Source organism: Staurois parvus, unplaced genomic scaffold, assembly GCF_062004578.1.
Source record: "Staurois parvus isolate SC_StPar_1 unplaced genomic scaffold, SC_StPar_1.0 ptg000018l, whole genome shotgun sequence".
Classification (NCBI taxonomy): Eukaryota; Metazoa; Chordata; class Amphibia; order Anura; family Ranidae; genus Staurois; species Staurois parvus.
In genome coordinates this window covers 6,513,262-6,536,551 of record NW_028317814.1, presented here as the reverse complement: position 1 = coordinate 6,536,551, position 23,290 = coordinate 6,513,262, and the positions used below count along the sequence as shown (strand labels likewise).

Sequence of the window (23,290 nt, the reverse complement as noted above, 5' to 3'; positions counted from 1 at the left end):
GTTAGGAAAAAACAAAGCAAATAATAATATAAAAAAATAAAATAAAAATGTAAAGCAAAAACTTTGAAAAATTATAATTTTTGGTTAAAAACTAATTTGGGTTATTTTTTTAACTAAACAGATAGATGAATAAAGATTTATGAAGAAAAATTATTTATTTGCAAAATTTTATAAGAAAAACACTTTTTTCAAAATGTTTGGACTTTTTCATTTATAAAGCAAAAAAAAAAATTAAAATCCCAGTGGTGAATAAATACCACCAAAATAAAGTTTTATCTGTCTCAAACAAATGCTAAAAAAATCATATGGGTACAGTGTTGCATGACCACGCAATTGTCAAAGTGTGACAGCTGAAAGCTGAAAATTGGCCTGGACAGGAAGGGGGTAAAAGTGTCCGGACTTGAAGTGGTTAAAGACTCAGAAGCTCAAATTTACAGCCAGACAAACTTGGAGGATTTATATAATCTGGATTTTTTTTTTTTCTAGAAACTAGCTTTGTTCCCAAGCAAATCCAGACTTTAGTGTTGCCTAATGTTTCAAATTGATATGGAAACTATTCTATTCATCCAGTTATGGACAAGCAATCAACAATGGAAAATTAGCAATTTGAGCTTCATTACTATTACAAAGCTGAATGCAGGAAAGAGCTCTCACTAACGCTGTATGCGTGGCCACAGAAGATACCTGTACAAAATGATTGCCATTTCACAACCTTTAATAATCCTTTATTTAACCACTTGCACTCCAGAATGAAATGTATGTCCTTTTTCCACAAATAGAGCTTTCTTTCGCTGGTATTAGATCACCTCTGCGTTTTTATTTTTTGCGCTATAAAAAAAAACAAAAAAAACCAACATTTTTGACTTTTTGCTATAAAAAAAAAATCAAACTTAGTAATAAATTTAGGCCAAAATGTATTCTGCTACGTCTTTGCTTAAAAAATTCCCAATATGTGTAAATTAAATTGATTTACGTGAAAGTTATAGCGTCTACAAATGGCGGTATATATACTGGACTTTTTATATTTTTTTAATAATAGTAATGATGGCAATCAGCGACTTATAGCAAGACTGCAGCGGGCATTCTGACACTGGGAGGGGGCAACAGACCAACATCCACTGACTTCCCCAACGACACTAATACAATGATCAGTGCTAATAAAAAGCACTGACACTGTACTATTAACACTGGGCAGGAAGGGGTTAACTTTTGGGCAAAGGATTAACTGTGTGCAGTTTACTATGAGTGCGGTTTTACTACAGAGACATGCAGCTTTGTATTTTGCTGCTGTGCGGAGAAATACAAAGCAGCATGTCCTTGCTGGCAGGAGAGAGACCTGTGTTGTTTACACACAGGTCTCTCCTCTGTCAGCTTTACAGGGCGATTGCCAGGTGCCGACGGGGAATCTCTGGCTGGGACCCGGTGATTGACATCCCTAGCCGCCCCCTACCCGGAATTGTAAATCACGCATATATACGTGATTTTGCGCAGCCCTGCCGCCCTGTAGCAGCACTTCTACGATAGGGCAGCGGGCAGACAGTTAAAGGAGATCTGTAGTAAGTATAGATCAGCAATGGGCAAACTACGGCCCGCGGACCTTTTAATCCGGCCCGCGGAGCTAGGCTCCCGCTAGGCTCCTCTCACAGTCCGCCCTGAAGACCGGGTGTAGCATGAAAATCTGTCTCCTATGAGGATCTGTCCCCCTCGACGTATCTGCGCATGTGCCGGAGATCGCCGATCGGCTGCTAATGCCTGAAACTGGCACATGCGCAGATACGTCGAGGGGGACAGATCCTCATAGGAGACAGATTTTCATGCTACACCGGAACGGCGCGGGAACACGGCGAGAGGAATGCGCGGAGCAAAGGTAAGTGAATTGACACAGGGGGGACTTGGGGACTTAATATGGGGGATGAATTAATATGGGGGATGAATTACTATAGGGGGGATGAATTACTAGGGGGGATGAATTACTATATGGGGGGATGAATTACTATATGGGGGGATGAATTACTATATGGGGGGATGAATTACTATAGGGGGGATGAATTACTATATGGGGGATGAATTACTATATTGGGGGATGAATTACTATAGGGGGGATGAATTACTATAGGGGGGCTGAATTACTATAGGGGGGATGAATTACTATATGGGTGGTGAATTACTATGGGGGATGAATTACTATATGGGGGATGAATTACTATATGGGGGGTGAATTACTATATGGGTGGTGAATTACTATATGGGGGATGAATTACTATATGGGGGATTAATTACTATGCTTACTATGGGGGAATATTACTATACTTACTATGGATGACACATACACATCATTCATCTACTCTTGGTCCGGCCCCCGGGTCCAATATATGAACCCATTGCGGCCCTCAAGTCAAAAAGTTTGCCCACCCCTGGTATAGACGCTGCCATTGCCAACATCTCCTTCCAAAAATCCTTGATAGTCATGCTGATCCAGTGGCTTTGGTAACAAGTGTACAGTCTAAAGTGCATGTAAGCCCTAACAATGAACATCCGTTATTTGAGACCATGGAGCTTTTACCTGCCTGCTTGCACATGTGCAGTTCAGTTTACTGTGGCTGGCCAGATCCCTGTGTGTCAGAATGACGGCCCCCTACATGTGTGCAGGAGTGATATCATCACATACAGTAAAACCAGAGTTTAGTATCACTTTAAAAAGGCTAAAACACAAGAAAATGTGCATTTAATGCAGAGATGTACTGCATGCCATGCCTCCCCCCCCCCACACACACAGGCTTTAATAATCACAAGTAAATTGGGTTGTCTACAATATAGAGGCTGTATCAGGCATTTTATGGACTGTATATCATAACTATCATGGTTCTAGTACTACTGAGTCTAATCCATCTAAGGTGGTATTCTCCATATTCATGGAGGTGACATGTCTAAAGCCGACCATACATGGGTCGAATTCCAAAATAATTTTTGTTCTAATAAAAGAATTTTCGTTCTAATTCCGCACCATTAGTGGGTCACAGAAATGGCCGATTTTCTTGTGACTATCGATTTTGAGTGATCGGGCATGTTGGAAATTTTTTGAAAAACGAACAAATCTTGAATCAATGATGAGAAAATCGTGCGGGAAATATAAACGAAAAAGAAATGAGCATTAACTGTGACCTGGAAAGAAAAGAAAATTCTTGGCCACGAAAATTCTTTTCTGTAGCAACATGAGGTGAAATTGAAGGCTTGGTTGGCCAAATTTCAAAATCAATGGTGGCACCATTGGATTACAAACCGCACGAAAATTCTGATTTTCCAAAGAAAATTTGTTCGGAATTCGATTCATGTATGGCCTGCATTAGACTAAAATCAAACAGCTGTTTCAAATTCTAAAATGAGGAGACCTTCAGGGAGAACTGGTCAAAAGCAAAGATTTTTCTTTCTTGCCCTTTAAATGCATCACACTCCAGGCTGTTTTAGAACTCCAGCTATAAATCCAACTAAAACCAAGGACCCAGGGGCGGACTGACCATTTGGAAACTTGGGCACTGCCCGAGGGCCCAGGGTCAGTAGGGGGCCCCATGAGATGCCCGTGATACCTTTTTCATAGGCTTTTATGAGTTTGGGCAAGGACACGGGGGCCCCATGATCCCCTATTGCCCGAGGGCCCCATGAGTTGTCAGTCCGCCCCTGCAAGGACCCAATATGGTACCACCTTGGTCAGCCAGTAAAACTTTGAATTTCCACTGCCATCTTACAGACACTGTTAAACTAACATTCCCAAAACATATTTAATATTTTATGCAATTTAAACTTTCAACATAATCAACAGCTAAAACAGTACAATACTCTACAGCTAGTATTTTACCCTGGATCTGTCAAACCCCCTACATTTCCTGAAACCGGCTTACAGTTACATGTTCTAAATAGCCCATCACTGCAAATATTGTTATTTTCATGAAAGCATGCCTTTTCATATTATATTCATATTTAATATTCATAAATGTAATAATGTACATTTCCTCTAGTACAATAAGAAGATTACTAGCAAAGAAAAAGCTGACCTTTAAAAATCACCTACACTGCCAACTTTGAGCCCAAAGAAAAAGCATGGGTGTGGTGCAAAAATGTGACTAAGCTTTATATGTGAAAATTGACTCATCAAGACTGTGTCCACACCTCTACAGGAACATTCATAAACACAAAACCAAAAACATATTTGTAAAAAATGAGTCGTACTTCAACAAAGTATCAAGATTAAAAAATATACTGCAATATCCCAAAATGGAAAAATCTACGTACTGTAAGACCACTCACCATTACAGGTCACACTGTCAGCCTCCTACAACTCAACTGGGAAAAAATTATACACATCGATATGGTGAGATTCGGTGATTCAACCCCTGACTAATGAACTATTCCAGTGATGGCGAACCTTTTTGAGCCCGAGTGCCCAAACTGCAACCCAAAACCAACTTATTTCTTTCAAAGTGCCAACACTGCAATGAAACCTGAATATCGAGCTTTTGGTTTAGAAAAAACAACTCGTACAGTAGTGCAAACTAATTAACAGTACAGGGATGACCAGAGACTGCGGACACGGTACAGAGATGACCAGAGACTGCGGACACGGTACAGGGATGACCAGAGACTGCGGACACGGTACAGGGATGACCAGAGACTGCGGACACGGTACAGGGATGACCAGAGACTGCGGACACGGTACAGGGATGACCAGAGACTGCGGACACGGTACAGGGATGACCAGAGACTGCGGACACGGTACAGGGATGACCAGAGACTGCGGACACGGTACAGGGATGACCAGAGACTGCGGACACGGTACAGGGATGACCAGAGACTGCGGACACGGTACAGGGGATGACCAGAGACTGCGGACACAGTACAGGGATGACCAGAGACTGCGGACACAGTACAGGGATGACCAGAGACTGCGGACACAGTACAGGGATGACCAGAGACTGCGGACACAGTACAGGGATGACCAGAGACTGCGGACACAGTACAGGGATGACCAGAGACTGCGGACACAGTACAGGGATGACCAGAGACTGCGGACAGTACAGGAGATGACCAGAGACTGCGGAAAGCACAGGGATGACCAGAGACTGCGGACAGTACAGATGACTGCTGACCTTTGGGGAGGGAGGGGGAGCGGGTACCTGAATTTGACAGGTACCCGCTCTTACTTCCGCAGAGTTTTTTTTTTATCTTACCTGTTCCTTTATCCAGCCGCGCGTTGTCTTCCCGGCTTCTGTAGTGTGGGCGCTCGTCGGACAGCCGGATGCCCAGTGCGCATACGCGAGAAGCGCTGCGCTTTGTGATTGGTCCGGCGGCTTCTGGGATCTGTCATGTGTCCCAGGTACCGCCTTACCATTCACAAAGAGCACTGCTTCTTGCGCATGCGCATTTGGGACCCGGCTATCACAAACACTACAGAAGCCGGGAAGACAGCGCGCCGCTGGATAGAGGGACAGGTACGGTCCCACTGCAGAGCTGAGCGGCCGGCCCAGTATTCTGACACGGCGGCGGTGGAAATACCGGACCGGCCGCTCTATATTCGCTCTATAAGACGCACTGACATTTTCCCCCCTTTTTTGGGGGAAAAAAAGTGCGTCTTATGGAGCGAAAAATACGGTATTCTCCTGGCGTGCCCACAGATAAGGCTCGGCGTGCCGGCTGTGGCACGCGTGCCACGAGTTCGCCATCACTGAACTATTCGCTAGCTTAAATATCACATAACCCTAAAACAAATAAACTAAAAAACAGTTTACTGAATACCCTCTTAGTGTGGAGATCAAATTTCAAGTGCCACTTTAGTTTCCAAAAAAAATTCAAAGCAAAACTTCTTGGGGAGTACAAAGTTTTACTGATACCTGCTCCCACTTTTGCAACCCTTGCCTAGGTGATGGATTACGCAAAGGGGTCGTTGTGGGGGCATTTTATGCCCAGCATTAGAAGTTTATTCCACACATCACTCTTCTAACCACCTGAAGACCAAGCCTTTTCTGACACTTTTTGTTCACATGAAAAAAAAATCAGAATTTTTTGCCAGGAAAGAACTTTGAACCTTCAAACATTATATATATTTTTTTAAAGCAGACACCCTAGTGAATAAAATGGTGGGTGCTGCAATTTGTTATGTCACATTTTTCAAATGCAATTTTTTTTTTAAAAAGTGCACTTTTTTTTACTTATAATGCACAAAAACACAATATATTGGTCAAGAGGATGGTATGCCGAGTAAATAGATACCAAACATGACATGCTTTAACCACTTCCCGTCCGGCCGCTGTTTATAAACGGCAGGACGGGACACCTACAGGAGCGGGTTGCCGTCTCTAAACGGCACCTTGTATCTGAGGCTCGTGCGCGGCTCCTAGAGCGCGCACCCGCGAGCCCGATGATCGCCGAGTCCGACGGACACGGTGGATTACGTGACATGGTATGGGACCAATGAAATCGGTCCCATACCATGTGATCAGCTGTGTCCAATAAGGACACAGCTTAAGTGTAAACAAAAGCCGCATGGTGCGGCTTCCGCCTCCTTCTCCTCTCACGGAGTTGTCTGTGAGAGGAGAAACAGCGAAGAAGAGGGTTGTAGCTAACTGCCCTCCACCTCAGTGACACCTGATCGCCCCTAAAGTGGCCCTGATCGCCCCAACAAGTGGCCCTGATCGCCCCAACAAGTGGCCCTGATCGCCCCCACAAGTGGCCCTGATCGCCCCCACAAGTGGCCCTGATTGCCCCAAGTGGCCCTGATTGCCCCAAGTGGCCCTGATTGCCCCAAGTGGCCCTGATCGCCCACAAGTGGTCCTGATCGCCAACAAGTGGCCCTGATCGCCCCCACATAGTGTCCCTGATTGCCCCCACAAGTGTCCCTGATTGCCCCAAGTGTCCCTGATTGCCCCAAGTGGCCCTGATTGCCCCAAGTGGCCCTGATTGCCCACAAGTGGCCCTGATCGCCCAACAAGTGGCCCAGCAGTGTCCCTGATTGTCAGTGTCCCTGATCACCACATAGTGGCCCAGCAGTGTTCCTGATCACCACAGTGTCCCTGATCGTCACAGTATCCCTGATCGCCGCAGTGGCCAAGCAGTGTCCCTGATCGTCACACAAGTGGCCCAGCAGTATCGTCGCAGTGGCCAAGCAGTGTCCCTGATTGCCACACAAGTGTCCCAGAAGTGTCCCTGATTGCCGCAGTGGCCCAGCAGTGTCCCTGATCACCGCAGTGTCCCTGATTGCCGCACAAGTGGTCCAGCAGTGTCCCTGATCGCCGCAGTGGCCCAGCAGTGTCCCTGATCACCGCAGTGTCCCTGATTGCCGCACAAGTGGTCCAGCAGTGTTCCTGATCGCCACAGTGTCCCTGATTGCCGCACAAGTGGTCCAGCAGTGTCCCTGATTGCCGCAGTGTCCCTGATTGCCGCAGTGGCCCAGCAGTGTCCCTGATCGCCACACAAGTGGCCCAGCAGTGTCCCTGATCGCCGCACAAGTAACCCAGCATTGTCCCCGATTGCCGCACAAGTGGTCCAGCAGTGTCCCTGATCACCACAGTGGTCCAGCAGTGTCCCTGATCACCACAGTGGCCCAGCAGTGTCCCTGATCACCGCAGTGTCCCTGATTGCCGCACAAGTGGTCCAGCAGTGTCCCTGATCGCCGCAGTGGCCCTGATTGCCGCAGTGGCCCAGCAGTGTCCCTGACCACCACACAAGTGGCCCAGCAGTGTCCCTGATCACCACATTGGCCCAGCAGTGTTCCTGATCACCACACAAGTGGCCCAGCAGTGTCCCTGATCACCGCATTGGCCCAGCAGTGTTCCTGATCACCACACAATTGGCCCAGCAGTGTCCCTGATCCCCACATTGGCCCAGCAGTGTTCCTGATCACCACACAAGTGGTCCAGCAGTGTCCCTGATCGCCGGATAAGTGGTCCAGCAGTGCCCCTGATCACCAAAGTGTCCCTGATCACCGCAGTAGTCCAGCAGTGTTTCTGATTGCCACACAAGTGGCCCAGCAGTGTCCTGATCATCGCAGTGGCCCAGCAGTGTCCCTGATCGCCGCAGAAGTGGTCCAGCAGTGTCCCTGATCGCTGCAGTGTCCCAGCAGTGTCCCTGATCACCGCAGTGTCCCCGATTGCTGCACAAGTGGTCCAGCAGTGTCCCTGATCACCGCAGTGTCCCTGATTGCCGCAGTGGCCCAGATCACCACACAAGTGGCCCAGCAGTGTCCCTGATCACCACACAAGTGGCCAGCAGTGTCCCTGATTGCCGGACAAGTGGTCCAGCAGTGCCCCTGATCACCGCAGTGTCCCTGATCACCGCAGTTGCCCAGCAGTGTTTCTGATCGCCACGCAAGTGGCCCAGCAGTGTCCTGATCATCGCAGTGGCCCAGCAGTGTCCATGGTCGCCGCACAAGTGGTCCAGCAGTGTCCCTGATCGCCACAGTGTCCCTGATTGCCACAGTGTCCCTGATCGCCACACAAGTGGCCCAGCAGTGTCCCTGATCACCGCAGTGGCCCAGCAGTGTCCCTGATCACCATACAGTGGCCCAATCAGTGTCCCTGATCACCATACAGTGGCCCAATCAGTGTCCCTGATCACCTTACAGTGTGCCTGTTCATAAAGTGTCCCTGATCTCTGCCACACCAGTGGATCCTGTTCACTGCCATCGTCTGTGAGGAGAGAGATCCAGTACAGCTAACTGTGAGTAATTTTCAGCCTTTGCACAGAGTTTACACACACTCACAAAACATTGCCAGCCACCTCACTGTATCTCTGATTTTTGCCCAACAGTGACTAGTGTGAACCAACTGCAGCCAGATATCTGTCCCTCACTGCAACACCATCCTGATCACTGCCATACCAGTGGGTCCTGATCAGTGTCAAAAATATGGCCAAAAGATCATATACAAGCGAGGAGGCATTTCAAATTCTGAGTATGACAGATGAGAGTGACGGAGAACTTAAAACATACCTTGGGGTGTTTGCTTTCCAAAATGGGGTCTTTTTATGGATAATTCCATTGTCCTGATGCTCCAGGACCTCCAAAACAGCAATAGGTAGCTAAGAAATTAGATGTGCGATCTTTGCCCTTAGAACGCTAACAGGTGCTTATTGGATGTGGAACCCCTCTATGTGGCCAGACTGTGAAAAAGTCTCACACATTTGGTATCACCATATTCAGGAAGAGTTAGAGAATGTGTTTTGGGGTGTAATTTTAAGTATGCCTATGCAGTGTATTAGAAATATCTCATAGATTGACAACTTTGTGTAGAAAAAAAATACATTTTCATTTTCTTTTTGCATTTTCCAAAAACTTGTGGCAAAAAATGAAGTCTTCAGAAGACTCTGCATGCCTCTTAAAACATACCTTGGGGTGTTTGCTTTCCAAAATGGGGTCATTTTGTGGATAATTCCATTGCCCTGATGCTCCAGGACCTCCAAAACGGCAATAGGTAGTCAAGAAATTAGATGTGTAATTTTTGCCCCTAGAACGCCTAAGGGTGCTTATTGGATGTGGGGCCCTTCTATGTAGTTAGGCTGTGAAAAAGTTTTACACATGTGGTATCGCCATACTCAGGATGAGTAGCAGAATGTGTTTTGGGGTGTAATTGCAAGTATGCCTATGCCGTGTGAGAGAAAGAACTTGTTAAATGACAACTTTGTGGGAAAAAAAAAAGAATTTTTTTTACTTTCATCATTTCCTTAAAAAATTGGCAAAAAAATTACAACTTCAAAAAACTCCCCATGCCTCTCATTAAATACCTCAGACTGTCTACTTTCCAAAAAGGGGTCGTTTGGGGGGTATTTGTACTGTCCTGGCATTTTAGGGCCCCAAGAAATTATATAGGTAGTCCGTGCATCAGGATTGATACATTTTCAAATATATCAAATATATATACCGTGGTCTGTGGACTCTATAACTTTCACAAAGACTAAATAATACACACTGATTTGGGTTATGTCTACCAACAAAATGTAGCAAAATGGATTTTGGCCTAAATTTTTGAAGAAAAGTATATTTATTTGCAAAATTTAGTATCAAATACTAAGAAAAACATGTTTTTTTTCAAAATTTTCAGTCTTTTTTCATTTTTCTAGCAAAAAATAAAAACCCCAGTGATGATTAAATACCACCAAATTAAAGCTCTATTTGTTTGAAAAAAATGATAATAATTTCATTTAGATACAGTGTTGTATGCCTGAGTAATTGTCATTCACAATGTGAGAGAGCCGAAAGCTGAAAATTGGCCTGGACAGGAAGGGGGTAAAAGTGTCCGGACAGGAAGTGGTTAAAACTGCGCATGCCCCGTGTAATGGCGACAAACTGCAAAATTTTAAATATCCATAGGCAACGCTTTAAAAGCATTTAAATGCTACCATTTAAGATTTACAGAGGTCTAGTGCTAGAATTACTGCCCTTGATGTGACGTTCACAGCGATACCTCACATGCATGCATGGTTGTGAGGGTTTTTTTTTAAGTTATTTTGTTCTTTTTTAAATTATTTTTACACTGTCCCTTTCATTCTTTTTTTTCTTAATCACTTTTAATGCTATCACGTGGAATGCAAATATCCTCTATAACTTCAATGGGCATTGTCATTTATTATTTTTTGAGAAATCTGGGGTCTATCAGACTCTAGAAATCTCCTCTGCCCTTACATTATCTAATCTCACCAAGCTCAGTGTGATCAGATGCTTTCCTAATTTACAAATGGCGCTGTTTATACCCTGAGACACTGAAGTGGTGAAATGCTCGTCACTTCCGATTCCTTAGACTATAGAGATGATTGGCACCATTCTGGTCTCCGGTCAGCTGGCAGAAACACCGGCTGCATTCTCAGGTTCTTCCGATGGCACGGGACTACCCAAGAAGGCCATGGAAGGCAGCGGGGGAGGGGGCATCTTATACCACTGCTTGAAAAAGCAATCCTGCAGCTAACTAGCCACTAGGATTGTTTTTACATGAAAGCCAATCGCTGGCTGAAAACAACGATACCAGGATGATGCCTGCAGCTGTAGGCATCATCTTGGTATAACCACTCAAAGTCCAGTGATATACCAGTATGTCGCTGGTCCTTGCTGGGTGTATATGCTATGTTCTTTTTAATGCAGCCTGTGGGTTGAATGAAAAAAAGAGAAGAAATCTCTGCCAGAAAAAGTGTGTGGTATGCCCACCATTAGAATATACCACCCTGCATCCACCCACTTCTAATGGTGGGCACACATGAAATGTGCCAAAAAAATATTATAAAATATATATGCCGAAGCATAGGGGCCATCTACCCACTGGCCACCCCAGGCCCCTATGCTTCAGCACATATGCTCTTTTTTTTTTTTTTTTTTTTTTAACTGCGGATGAAAAATCTCATCCAACAGAACTGCACACACCTACTTATGTATATTCTGAGAGAAAGATCCTGTTACTGTCAGAATAAACAAGTCGGTGCTGCAGCTGAATGACATCCTCATTTCTCAGGCAGGCTATTCCCCCCTTTCTAAGATGGGTGTTTACAAGCAGTTGGGCGAAGCCCCAGCAATTAGGTCGCACGGTGCCACATGCGCCAATTCCAAGATCGTACAAATGTCTAAATACTGGCACGCTTAAATAAAAATTGTCCACGTATAAGTGGTACCCCATATGGAAAAAGAATGACACCAAGTGCCAAACTATCTTGCCACTGCTCCCCATGCAGTCCGGGCATCCGGGGGGCTCCACGTGACTATCTTTTCCCTTGTAAATCCAAAACTTATAAGTATAGCCTGTTGCCCTCTCACAGGTCTTATACATCTTGACCCCATATCTGACATGCTTGCTGGGGAGAAAATGTTTGACTGCAAGGCGGCCAGATAAATTAATGAGGGACTCAACGCAGATGTTTTACTGAGTAGCATAGGTATCTGCAAATTTTTGGTTAAGGTGATTTACGTGGGGCTGAATTTTATGGAGCCGGTCAAATTCAGGGTCACCCCAAGGACGACAGAGTGTGTTGTCGTTGAAATGCATTAAACACATTATACTCTCATTATATGCCTGGCCATGGCAGCAGAGAACACGGACATATGATGAATCGGGTCTGTGGACCAATACAACCGCAATTCATTTTTGTTAGTAATGCCCATGCTGAGAGTTAGGCCCAAAAAAACTTTAAATTCAGAAACTGTAATGGGTTTCCATGCGAATGGTCTGGCAAGGTTTGAATTTGGGTTGGCGGCAATAAACTGTTGTGCATATAAATTGCTTTGATCCACAATCAATGCATACAGATCTTTTGTGAAAAACAGCTCCAAAAAATTAAGGGGAGTATGTAAATTTGCTGTTTCCCCGATTTCCGGGTTGGGCAGTGAATGGGGGAAGTACAGGTGCTGCAGAATTTGTGGGCAACCAATCGGGATTTGCAAGCACATCCGGAAGGATACTAGAGGCTCTAAGGGCCTGCGTGATAATTCTTGGTGGCCACGGGACACTACTTGTGCTCGCCACTGCACCAGCTTATACTGCACTTATGGGATTCGCCACGTCACCAAGTGATACTGCAGTGCTGGTATGTGAAAGACAAGGATTTACTAGGCCAATGGTGCTCGCCAGTTCACCAAAAGGTATAACAACACTAGTACTGGCACTCTGCTGCATATGAGAGTCATCATGCGACTGTACTACCTCAGCAACCTGGGGATGGGGTCGGGTACACCTGATCTTAGCAGGGACCTCTTCTCCGTCGTCTGAGCTGTCAGGGTGCCAACGCTGTCTACATGTTCGTATTCTGAGGCTGATTTTGTCAGTGAGTCTTCCCCTTCGCTCTCCCCTGACATGTTCAGAATCCTGTAGGCCACTTCACTAGTGTACCTTTCCATTGACATTTTAGCCACTAAATGTATAAGTACCTAGTGTGACTCATGGGAAAAAAAGCACCTGGCTATCAAGAGACTGCTTGAACTGCTACAAAAAAATTTACCGGCAAGTGCTAACAGAGATCAGTCCTGATTCTGTGAACACTGCGATTTTGTGTGCAATGTATCAAGTGACAGTGACTGGGGGAGAAGGAGAGGTAAGCGTAGGGGCTAAACGCAGGTGCTGGGTCTGATCCCGCTAACGCTGTATTTTTGGGGACACTATACTAATGTGAATGCTGGTATAGTGCTGATCTGATCCAAGATATTGATCCATTCAGACACTATACTAGCAATGGAGGGTTATTGTGTATTGAGCGTGTTCCTGGCAATCAAGGGGTTAAATGTGATTACTGGTGTACTGATGGGCAATCTGAAGCTCTCTGGGAGGGGCACTAATGCTATCTGAAGTTGCCATTGACACTAATACAGTTATCAGCAAAAATATGTACACTGTACTAATGACACCGGTAATAGGGCAGTGAAGGTGTTAACTAGGGGGGCAATCAAGGGGTTAAATGTGTCCTAAAGTGTTCTAACTGTGTAAGTATGCTGTTTTACTCACTGTGTCTTGATTCTTCTCTCTCTGGGACGGAATGTGCCCAGAGAAAGATTTCATCATTTTATGTTACTGTAAACAGAGGTACTGGAAGATCCCTCATAAGACAGGGATCGATCAACCGACTTAGGCTGACCATCACTGGCCTAAATTGGATGCCGCCCTGTAGCAGTACAATAGTACAATAGGGCGGCGCGTAAGTGGTTAAACATGTCAAGTAAAAAAATCAAATTTCATCATAAATTTAGGCCAAAATTTATTCTGCTACATGTCTTCAGAAGGCATCCCCTTGAGGAGGAGCCAGTACGCCGTGACGTCACGCCGCCGGAGCCTCATGAAGGTCCGGCAGCCATCTTGCTCAGTGGATGGTCAGTCCCTTCACTACTATCTTTATAACGTGGATTTAGTTTCTTCATACGTGAATAATAAATCTTTATAATTTTAAATACTACACTATGGGCTATCTTCTGTTTGGCTCCCTGCTAAACTAATTGATTTACAGAGCCCTATCCTGGAAGATAGCTGCAGTTCACCATAGGATCCAGAGGAGGGAGTTTCCATCCCAGGCTGCAAACACCCATCCATCCTTAAAGGGGACCTCTGGCAGGAGCAGTTCCTTTATCACCCAGGAACTACCCGTTGAGCTGTATATCATCCAGAGGGAAGATATTCCGTACCCGGCTTATCTCATCTATCCTTAAAGGGGACCTCTGATTATATATACATTACATGCATATTTACAATACGCATCTGGTGAGTGCGTATTCTTACGACACCTTTGAGCATATCACTGAGTATTGAAGCTACATACAGCTGTGATTGACACCTTAGCACGGACTGTCACTTTATCTTTGTTATATTTATTCATATCTATTTTAATGGACACAAATTAATTTGAGCGCTGCACTTTGATTTTATTTGTAAATTTATTGGTTTATGTGAAAGATATAGCGTTTACAAATGGCGGTATATATACTGGGATTTTTTTTTTCCTAGTTAACATGCCTAAGCAAATGATGTCATATATCCCAGGAGTCATCAAGGAGGAGGGGTTTGCTCAGCTAAGCACACCTTCTATGCCTGAGCTAATGGCAGATGGATATCAGGAAGTAATTGCAACATTAATCATATGGCCTTACTCAAGATAGCCAGAAAAGCTAGGGGCTGTTTTCCTAAGGGATATCTCAGCAAAATAAAGCATGGAGACATGGGTGGTGGAGTTTGCTTTGAATATTAAAAATGAATTAAATAGCTCTTTTGGTTTGTGGTACTCAGATAGAGTATAGTTCCGCTTTAAGAACAGCCAAACAAGCTGGATCGAGATCCCCCTCAGGTGTGTTTAAGGGGGGGGGGGGGGGGGAGTTTGGATGCTAGGGGGAGCTGCATGCAGAAGGTTCTTTCTTTGAATCCATAAAGGTAAAAAAAAAAATTATGCCTTTAGTACCACTTTAAACACTTGTCTGTCAGGGAAATGTTTTAATTTTTCGCACATGTTCAAACCTGTATTTTGCTAGAAATTACTTTAAACCCCTAAACAATTAAACATTTTCTGTAAGCAGAGACCCTGGACAATAAAAAAGTGACAGTTGCAGATGGGGCTGTGTCAAATAGATAGATACCAAGTCAAGATTTAAAACTGAGTGCACACGTTTGCATTAGAGTGTACGGACTTGAAGTTAATTGTTTTCATTTATTTTTTTTAAACACGTTTTTTCATTATTTAACCAACAAGCCCCCTATGTCTCCCCTGCCTTCCACTACAGCTTGAAGCCAGTACATTCCCCTGTATTGAATGTTTAGGAGGCTGAAGTGTGGCAGAAGCTTACCGAGAAGCTGCAGGGGGCCTGTTACAGCACTGGAATGAGGAAGGCATCTTCCTGGCGTTGGACCGTAACCCTTTTAGTGCCACCGATGTATGTCAATCACTGGCAGTGGGATGTTTTACACACACTCCTGGCTGCTATAATAGCCAGGAGTATGTGTATACTCCACAAGCCGACAGCTCGCTAGTCTCATTAAAGAGAACTTGTCACAGTTTATATCACAGAGGACAAAGAGTCCCTTATATGACAAAGTACTAGTGAAAAAAAAGTCATATAAAGTTATACCCAAGCACTTAGAAACCCCAGTTTGGACCAATGTAACTATGTATGTGCCAGAATCCCATGGAAACTAGAAGTCACGGTAGTATCCTTGCTACTACATTGATTGCTGCTGGCTTCTGAGCACATGCCAAGTGGCTGTCCTGCTGCTTAGTTTTTCTAAATAAATGCGAAACATTCTCTGATTAGAGGAGGTGAAGGCTGCGACATCACTGCCCCGCCTCTGCAAATGTCCAATCTGAGGAATCAATGCAATAATGCTAAATGCAAAGTGTTTTCTGAATGGTGCTGATGCAGAGTGAGAAAGCAACCTCCTGTATTCACTAAGCAGCAGGCTCAACATGGAACTGGAAAGCTACGTGTGATCACTGTAGAAGCCCTTATGGCAGGGGTGCTCAACTTTTTGAAGAGCGAGGGCCACTTAAGTGATTTGGTAACCGGTCATGGGCCACAATGAAATTAAACGGTTCAGAATTTCAAATTTTTTATTTTAAATAGCAAAATGAACATTTTCCTTCTGTAGCCGTTGAATGCCGGCGGGAGGGAGAGAAGGAGAAGCTGGCTTTTAGGGGCTGTGAGTGGAAAATGGAGAAGATCGGTTCATGTATATGTCACTCCAGGCACCCTTCCTGTCAAAGTGTAAAACAGAATGCGACAGGGAGGCCACATGGGCCCCATGGAGTATGGAGCGGGGGTCGCCTTTGCAACCCCCAGCGCTGCACCAGTGGTTGGGTGGGTGTGGTAAAAACATGTCTCAACTCTGGGGTTTTAAAGCCCCCCCCAAAATTGCAAATGTAAACAAGCTCTTACTGTCCTGAGAGCCCCTATACGGTTGCTTTCACACTAATGCGCTAAGATTTACCCCCACCGCGGGAGCAGCACAATGCACCTGTGGCTTTCCTGTGGGTTAGCTGTGCTTTGGCATAGATTTCTATTATATCCTGCAAGTACCGTGCACTTTTGGCGCTCTTTCAGGAAGCACACCAAACTTGCAGGATAGGATACAAATTTATGGCTCAGTGCAGCTAACCTGCAGTAAAGCCACAGGTGCATTGTGCTGCACCCGCAAATCAGTGTGAAAGCAGCCTAATAGTTGTTAACCCTTTCATAGGTGCCAACATGCCCATTGTAAAAGCATAGTGTATGCGTTGTTTAATACACCGACCCTTTTTTCCTCTTCTAGCTTCTGCTGGCATCGCTCTCTGTTTCCAGGCTGCTATAGGAAGGTCCTAGGTGGAGTGCACTTGGTATCACTGTGCTTGGGACAGGAGTCGGCACTACATACAGTAGGAAGCATTGACGTATGCGGCTCCTGTTCACTGTGTGGCCACCTGCACCAGCTTGCACTCTGATGCTTTCGGATGGTGGGTCGGCAAGCCCAGATTGTGATCAACGGATAGTCAACTCCAAGCATGTGCTTCCCTGGTCGAAGGTCCTAATCAGAGGGCTCTGAGGGCCACAGGTCGAGCACCCCTGCCCTATGGGGATAGGCTACATATGGACCAATGTAACTATGCAAAGAAAAAAACCCAGGACTGGAATTCATCCTTAATGCCTAGGCAGGGGCGGACAGACAACTCATGGGGCCCCCGGGCAATAGGGGATCATGGGGCCCCTGTGTCCTTGCCCAAACTCAAAAAAGCCTATGAAAAAGGTACCAGGGGCATCTCATGGGGCCCCCTACTGACCCCGGGCCCTCGGGCAGTGCCCGAGTTTCCAAATGGTCAGTCCGCCCCTGTGCCTAGGTTTATTTTTTTTTCTTATAAACCAGCACATAGGACAGTACTTACATTGAATGAGAAGTGTTCATTGTACTGGTGGAAATCATCTGTCCCCTGCCCTCCCCATAATCCCCCCAGTGGTAATCTTCTGGTGCTGTGGGAGTTAAAATGAGCTGCTGGACCTTTCATAATCCTACCCCTCAAAAGTGCCAACTAGTACCACCCTTTACGGACCCCTCCTCCATTTCAAAGAAGCTGTACTTACTATAGCTTCCAGCAATAAAATGTGCACTTTGATTGGAGAAAGAATTCTATGTCTGCCTCCTCCAATCAGACAGTGTTATTTTATTACTGGAATTTATTTAGTACAGCTTTTATGAATGGAGGATACTGTCCTCCAGCTGTGAAGTGACTACAAGTAACAGCATAAGCAGTCCGCTACTGATGCTCACACGAGAGGCTAGTGACCCTATCTGGTCTATGATCTGAATCCAACTAACAATCATCTAAAGCCCTTAGAGTAACAACTGACCGGATGGTATAAAACCCCTGCTCCTTACGTAACTTCAAACCACTGCATTCCAGTGGAGAGCGCTGAAAAAAAGTGCAATATGCAGTACTTTTTTCAGAGCAGCGTTATGCAATCCACCTCATAGCACCATGCTGCAGCCAATACACCTTTCCATAAAGTTTGCACAAAAAAGAAACCCGCTGTTTTTTGGGCTTTGGTGCTGCTGCCTTCCAGTACTGTGCACAATGTTAGTGTGAACAGACTAATTAGCAGGTGTAAACACAAGAAAAAAAGCTTAAAAAAAGAAAACCAACGCAGTCTCCACATAGAAGAACTGGTAAGCCGCAATACATTATATTTTTTGTTTTCTGAGTTTAGCTTTGTTTCATCATACAAACTGTTTTGCTTGAACGCAGCTCGATCATGCCTGCATATCTTACAGTCCTCTTAAAGACATCCAGCTAGGACAGAGATACATATTAGGTTCTCCAATTTCAGTTAAGCACATGCTTGTTCCAAAATTCAAAAATAAGGATAATCAGGGCTGGGTTCTTGAAACCTCAAAACCAAGTCACCAAAGACAGCTCTCACATTCCAAACAGGCTCCTCTAAATCTGTGGGCACTTACAGTATATAGAGACAAGCAAGATAATAGGGATTTGGGATACATACTGGCATTCAAATAACTCCTGCAGGGAAAATTAGCACTTGCAAGTATTCACGATGAGTCACTTTAGAGACAATTTGATGTGGTGAATGGAAATTAACTACAGTATTTGATTTGTTCTAACAGCAACCATAGAGACCATGCAGAGTTCAGGTACTCACCGAAAGGTAAACACCGACTAGGCCTGATTTTTTTGTCATCTGAAGTACCCCTATCCTCTGCAGCTTACTAACCAAGTGCTTTAATCAGAACCACAGTGTCTATCCTAAATGTGCTCAACACACTCATGAAAGATAAACACAGCAATGAACAAATGCATTGGCAAATACATTCCATTAACCTGCCTATAAATGATGGACAAAAGCTAAAGTAAAGATGATGTCTGTAGCAAACAAAGTATCAGCAAAGGCAAAAGTTTTTTTTTTTCTTTTTTTTTAGTTTTGGGTAGAGTGCAGAGGGAATAGAACCCCTGTCAGTTTCTATTGCTGTCTGTGCCCCCATTAAGGAGATTCAACCTCTCTATGTGTCCTGTTTACCATTATCATTGAAACTGAAAGTAAAAGAAAACCCCAAATTTTGGGTTGTTGCCAGAAAAGTAATAGATGGGAAATCTTCCAATGGGGACACTAGTTCTGGTGACCTGGGGTCTCCAATAAATTCCTTTAATTTGCAGGGATTTCCTCCCACTTCCTGTTTAGCTATAGGACAGGAAGTGCGGGAAAATCTCTGCAATGCAAAAAACAATCTGACAGGGGTTATAACCCTCCCTTTCTCTATCCAAAATGAAAGAAGTAGTTTTGCGTTAAGATTCCTGCTGTCATCTTTCAGCCACAAATTAAATATATGTAAGAATCAAACTGGTTGTACAGGCAACATCTCCACTTTTCTTTGTGGTTGACATGAGGCCCTTTCCGTAAGTTTCCTTTACTGTGGGGAAAAAATATAGGAAAGATAAAACAAGAGGCTTTAATATTTCACAAGACTTTAATTAATGAACACAGTTACAAAAAATATATATATCACAAATTGCCTACATACTGTAAAAGTCTGTAAAGCAGCAGTTTTCTTTGGCTTTTCCACTGACAGGATACCTTTTTTAAAATGACATGTCAGTCAAATTACAAACCAAATAAGAGTTTATCTTGATGGCAGTGACAGTGTTTGTCGTGAAATATTTTTTCCTTTAATTTCAAAGAGTAGCCATTCGTTTACACCAGTACCCTGTTGGGTACCACAAGTATGCTTGGGCAGCAAGTATGCTCAAAGTCCTTATGCAAACAAAAGGCAAGAGGCATTAAAAAATGCTGGGCGCAAAAACCCAGTCATTGTCCCACACTCAGGGAGCAACATGTGCCGTGTACAGCCTGCCATACAAATGAATGGCTGTATGAGGTCCCCCTGCTGATTCTGAGTATAACGGCACACAAGTCCTTTAATTGTCTGAATTTTTGGCAGCAGACTGTGGAGGACCAATGTTGGAAATGATCCCTTGGATGTAGATGGACTTGTGTTTGTGTACATCAGGCTACCTCCGATCTGCCACATTTAGGTCTGAAAAAAATGAAAAGGAAGGATGATTTTCTATCTTTTTTTTTCTCCGGACCTGGGTGGACTCTGAGGTAGGTGAATGCCAAGAGTCACAAAATTGTTTACTCATAGGCATGAGGCTTCCAATCCGGTCAGCCTAAAAAAAACAGACGGACCTGATCGGAAAGCTTGTGTGAAAGGGGCTACTGGCAACAGGTCTTAGTGTGCCGCTTCCCTGATCTTGTGCATTTCACATGCACTGCTCAGAAGGGACAGTGCAGGCAGTGGCTTTCCACCCAACTATCTCTTTCTGTGGATGTATGCAGCATCAGTAGGTGTCTTAAAGGTAAACTGCAGTATCTATCTTTGCAACTGTAGATCCCTCTCCCTAAGTCTGGTTAAACCTGACACTAGGGATTCACCGACATTTCGGTTGCCAAATTGTTTCGGCTGAAATAAGCCCAATCGACATTTTACCAATAAAAAACAAACCGATTCAAGTGCCGAAAATGTCTTTGGCTGTTGCAGTAGAGGAGAGAAGATTGAGAGAGTAGGTGCCGCTGCATCTTGGTTCTGCCACTACTACATGGTGAGGGGAGCAGGCTATGCATAAAATGGGTGTCAGGGGGGGGTCGTGACACCCATCCCATGCACACCCATCTCATGACACGGCCGATGACAGATCACTACACCGGCCCGCTGCCCATGTCAGTGTCCATTTTGGTTTCGGTTTTTGGCCAAGTGCATCCTGAAAATTGGCCTGGTAAAGAAGGGGGTATAAGTGCCCGGTAGGCAAGTGGTTAAAGTAGAAAAAAAGTTTTGCCTATAGGACAGAGTAAGGGAGGGTTATAACCTCTATCAGTTTTTGCCATCTGTGTCCCATTGGGGAGATTTACCTTCACTTCCTTTCCCATAGCGAAACAGGAAGTGAGAAAATCACTTGCTATGGGTCACTTGGCAGAGAGGAAGGAGCCAGGAGCACTGGAGGGGGACCTTAGAAGAGGAGGATCTGGGCTGCTCTGTGCAAAACCATTACAGAACAGGCAAGTATAGAATGTTTCCTTTTTTATGCCTTTAGGGCAGGTTCACACCACTCCTGCACATTAACTGCACAGGAACATGCTGTGCATTGCACGTTCAGCCCATTATTTTAAGGGCATTTGATTTTTTTCTGTTCTGCCTTTAAATACCCCTCTATTGTAGCCTATGTGTCCTTACACACCAGCGTTTAGAGGCTGGAAAACCCCAGCACAGTCAGGAAGAGTGTTTTGCTGCAAAAAATGCCCCAAGCGTCTAAAACAGGGCTTGACAAATTTGCTTTGAATCTAGGAGCCAGTTTTTTTTCTAACGTAGTGTGGGTTGTCAGCATTTAGGGCAAGGCAACTTTTGGGGACAAGCTTCACGCGATGCAAATGCCACATGCCTATCACGGCAAAACCACACCATGTTTTAGGTGTCATTGAAAATAATGGCACCTGAACCTGCATTTTGCGATCACAGAGATTCCACTGCAATCCCAAAGTGCGAATAGAGCTGCCCTGGTTCAGACATATGCGATTCTGAATGCATTTTCAAATGCACAGATTCACATGACAGGGTAGATATTTTGTGTTCCTATTGAAGTGGTTCACACAGATGTGATACACACGCATTGCGTTTTGAGTGCTATTACAACAAGGGACCTGTGCGAGTTTGTAGCGGTGTGTTCCAGAGTCGCATGTGATCGAGCAGAGTGCCATGCGGAGATAAGTGTTCACATAGGATTGCTATTGACAGGAGTTTTTGCGTTGAAGTCAATGGGAGGCAGTGCGTGAACCCAGGCGCAAGGATGCAATTTCTAGTTGCCATGGAGACCAGGCGCCTGTGATTTGTTGAGCCCTGGCCTAAAAGCATCTAAGCATGCCTGGATGGATGTGATCAGTGCTTGACCATTCATTCCAATGCCCAGAACAAATTACTATTCTGCCCAGTGAAATGAACGCCCAGACACTGGACCTACCTAAATGTGTTCAAAAAGGCGGCTTTCGGCGCAATTTTAATTCTGCTTTTTCCTACTCTGGAGCAAAGGTGTCCTGGGGAGAACAAAAAGAGTCCTCTGTGTATGAGGCCTAATACTTCACCCATGACTGACCTCCACCATCAGCAGACAGAATGGTCCTCACATATCTCCTACTAGGGCCAGCTGACACACAACCCAGCCAGGAGCTCAGTCATGGCCTCCCAGTATCATCACAGCCATGGAACTACAAATCCCAGCCTCCCCCATCAACCCAGCACATGTTGCCCCTTGCAGCCCCCTTCAGATGATCCAGCTCTGGCTCACCCGTCTGTACTAGGAGGCCTCAACACACCACAGAGGCCTGCACTGTCACAGCTCCCCGGCATTGGCCTCACACACACACACACCGGCTTCCATGACACTCAGCCAGCCCACAGCTCCCCCCACCTCGCTGTACAGCGCTTACCTGCGATGCCACAGGGGCCGTACTGCGTGGTATAGAGACGGGAGGTGTCGGGGGCGCGCTTGGGACTCCTCACCACAACAACAACAATCGCCACCTCCACCGAGTGCACCCCACTTCCGGGAACTGTGTGTCACGGGCGACGTCACGCGGACGTCAGGAGATACTCCGCCCCCCGTGCGTTCCATTCAGTCACAGGGCTTCCCTGACGTCACGTGGCGGGAAAGCGGCGGGGCTAGTCACGTGGTGAGTGCTGGTTTGCGGTCTGCCGGCTCGCTGTGACTCTCTAACTGTTGTAGAGCTCCAGGTCACTTGTGTGTAGACAGAGAATGCTGGGACTTGTGGTTCTACAGCAGCTGGAGAGACACAGGATGAGGTTTAGTTGCTGGGGAAAGTCAGTGTGGTGACAATGTGTGTTATAGACTGAAAATGCTGACCTCGTGTGTTGTTTTACCACCTGTGAATGCAGGCATTTTAGCATATTGTATGTGCATGAAATATGAACAGACATGAAATATGAACAAAGCATTTCCCTCTGTAGTGTGTACTTGTCTAAATGCGGAGTACCATCAGCAGAAGTTATTTCTGATGAGTTTTCCTGACACCAAGAGAAAAATGGTGACAGGGGAGGGCACAACCTGTGATTGACAGCTTCAGCTCCGTTCTGTGTGTTGGGGGTGTGTCTCTTCTCTCCAATCAGCTCCCAGAGCTCTCCCCATTGATGTAACTTCAGCTCCCTGCCTCGTTTTTCAGAGCTGAGAGATCCTGTGTAAATTCTGCACTTTGAATGGATGTTGGGGAAAGATAGTTGCAGATAAACAGGTGCACATTTCCCTAACCCTCTAA

General features: G+C 45.3%; 1 protein-coding gene across 2 annotated transcripts in view; it reads right to left on the bottom strand.

Moving 5' to 3' along the window:
• The window catches only part of MAFK (MAF bZIP transcription factor K), a 57,553-nt gene extending 34,983 nt beyond the window's left edge, over positions 1–22,570 (bottom strand). Inside the window, exons 1-2 of one of the 2 annotated variants that reach the window (XR_016313463.1) lie at positions 22,448–22,570; positions 19,421–20,006 (exon numbers count right to left, since the gene is read on the bottom strand). The gene's annotated coding sequence lies outside the window, so the exon portion shown is untranslated. Of the gene's footprint in view, positions 1–19,420; positions 20,007–22,447 lie in introns of those variants that run through there. The other variant, XM_089682318.1, reaches the window with a different exon arrangement.
• Positions 22,571–23,290: the final 720 nt, after the last annotated feature.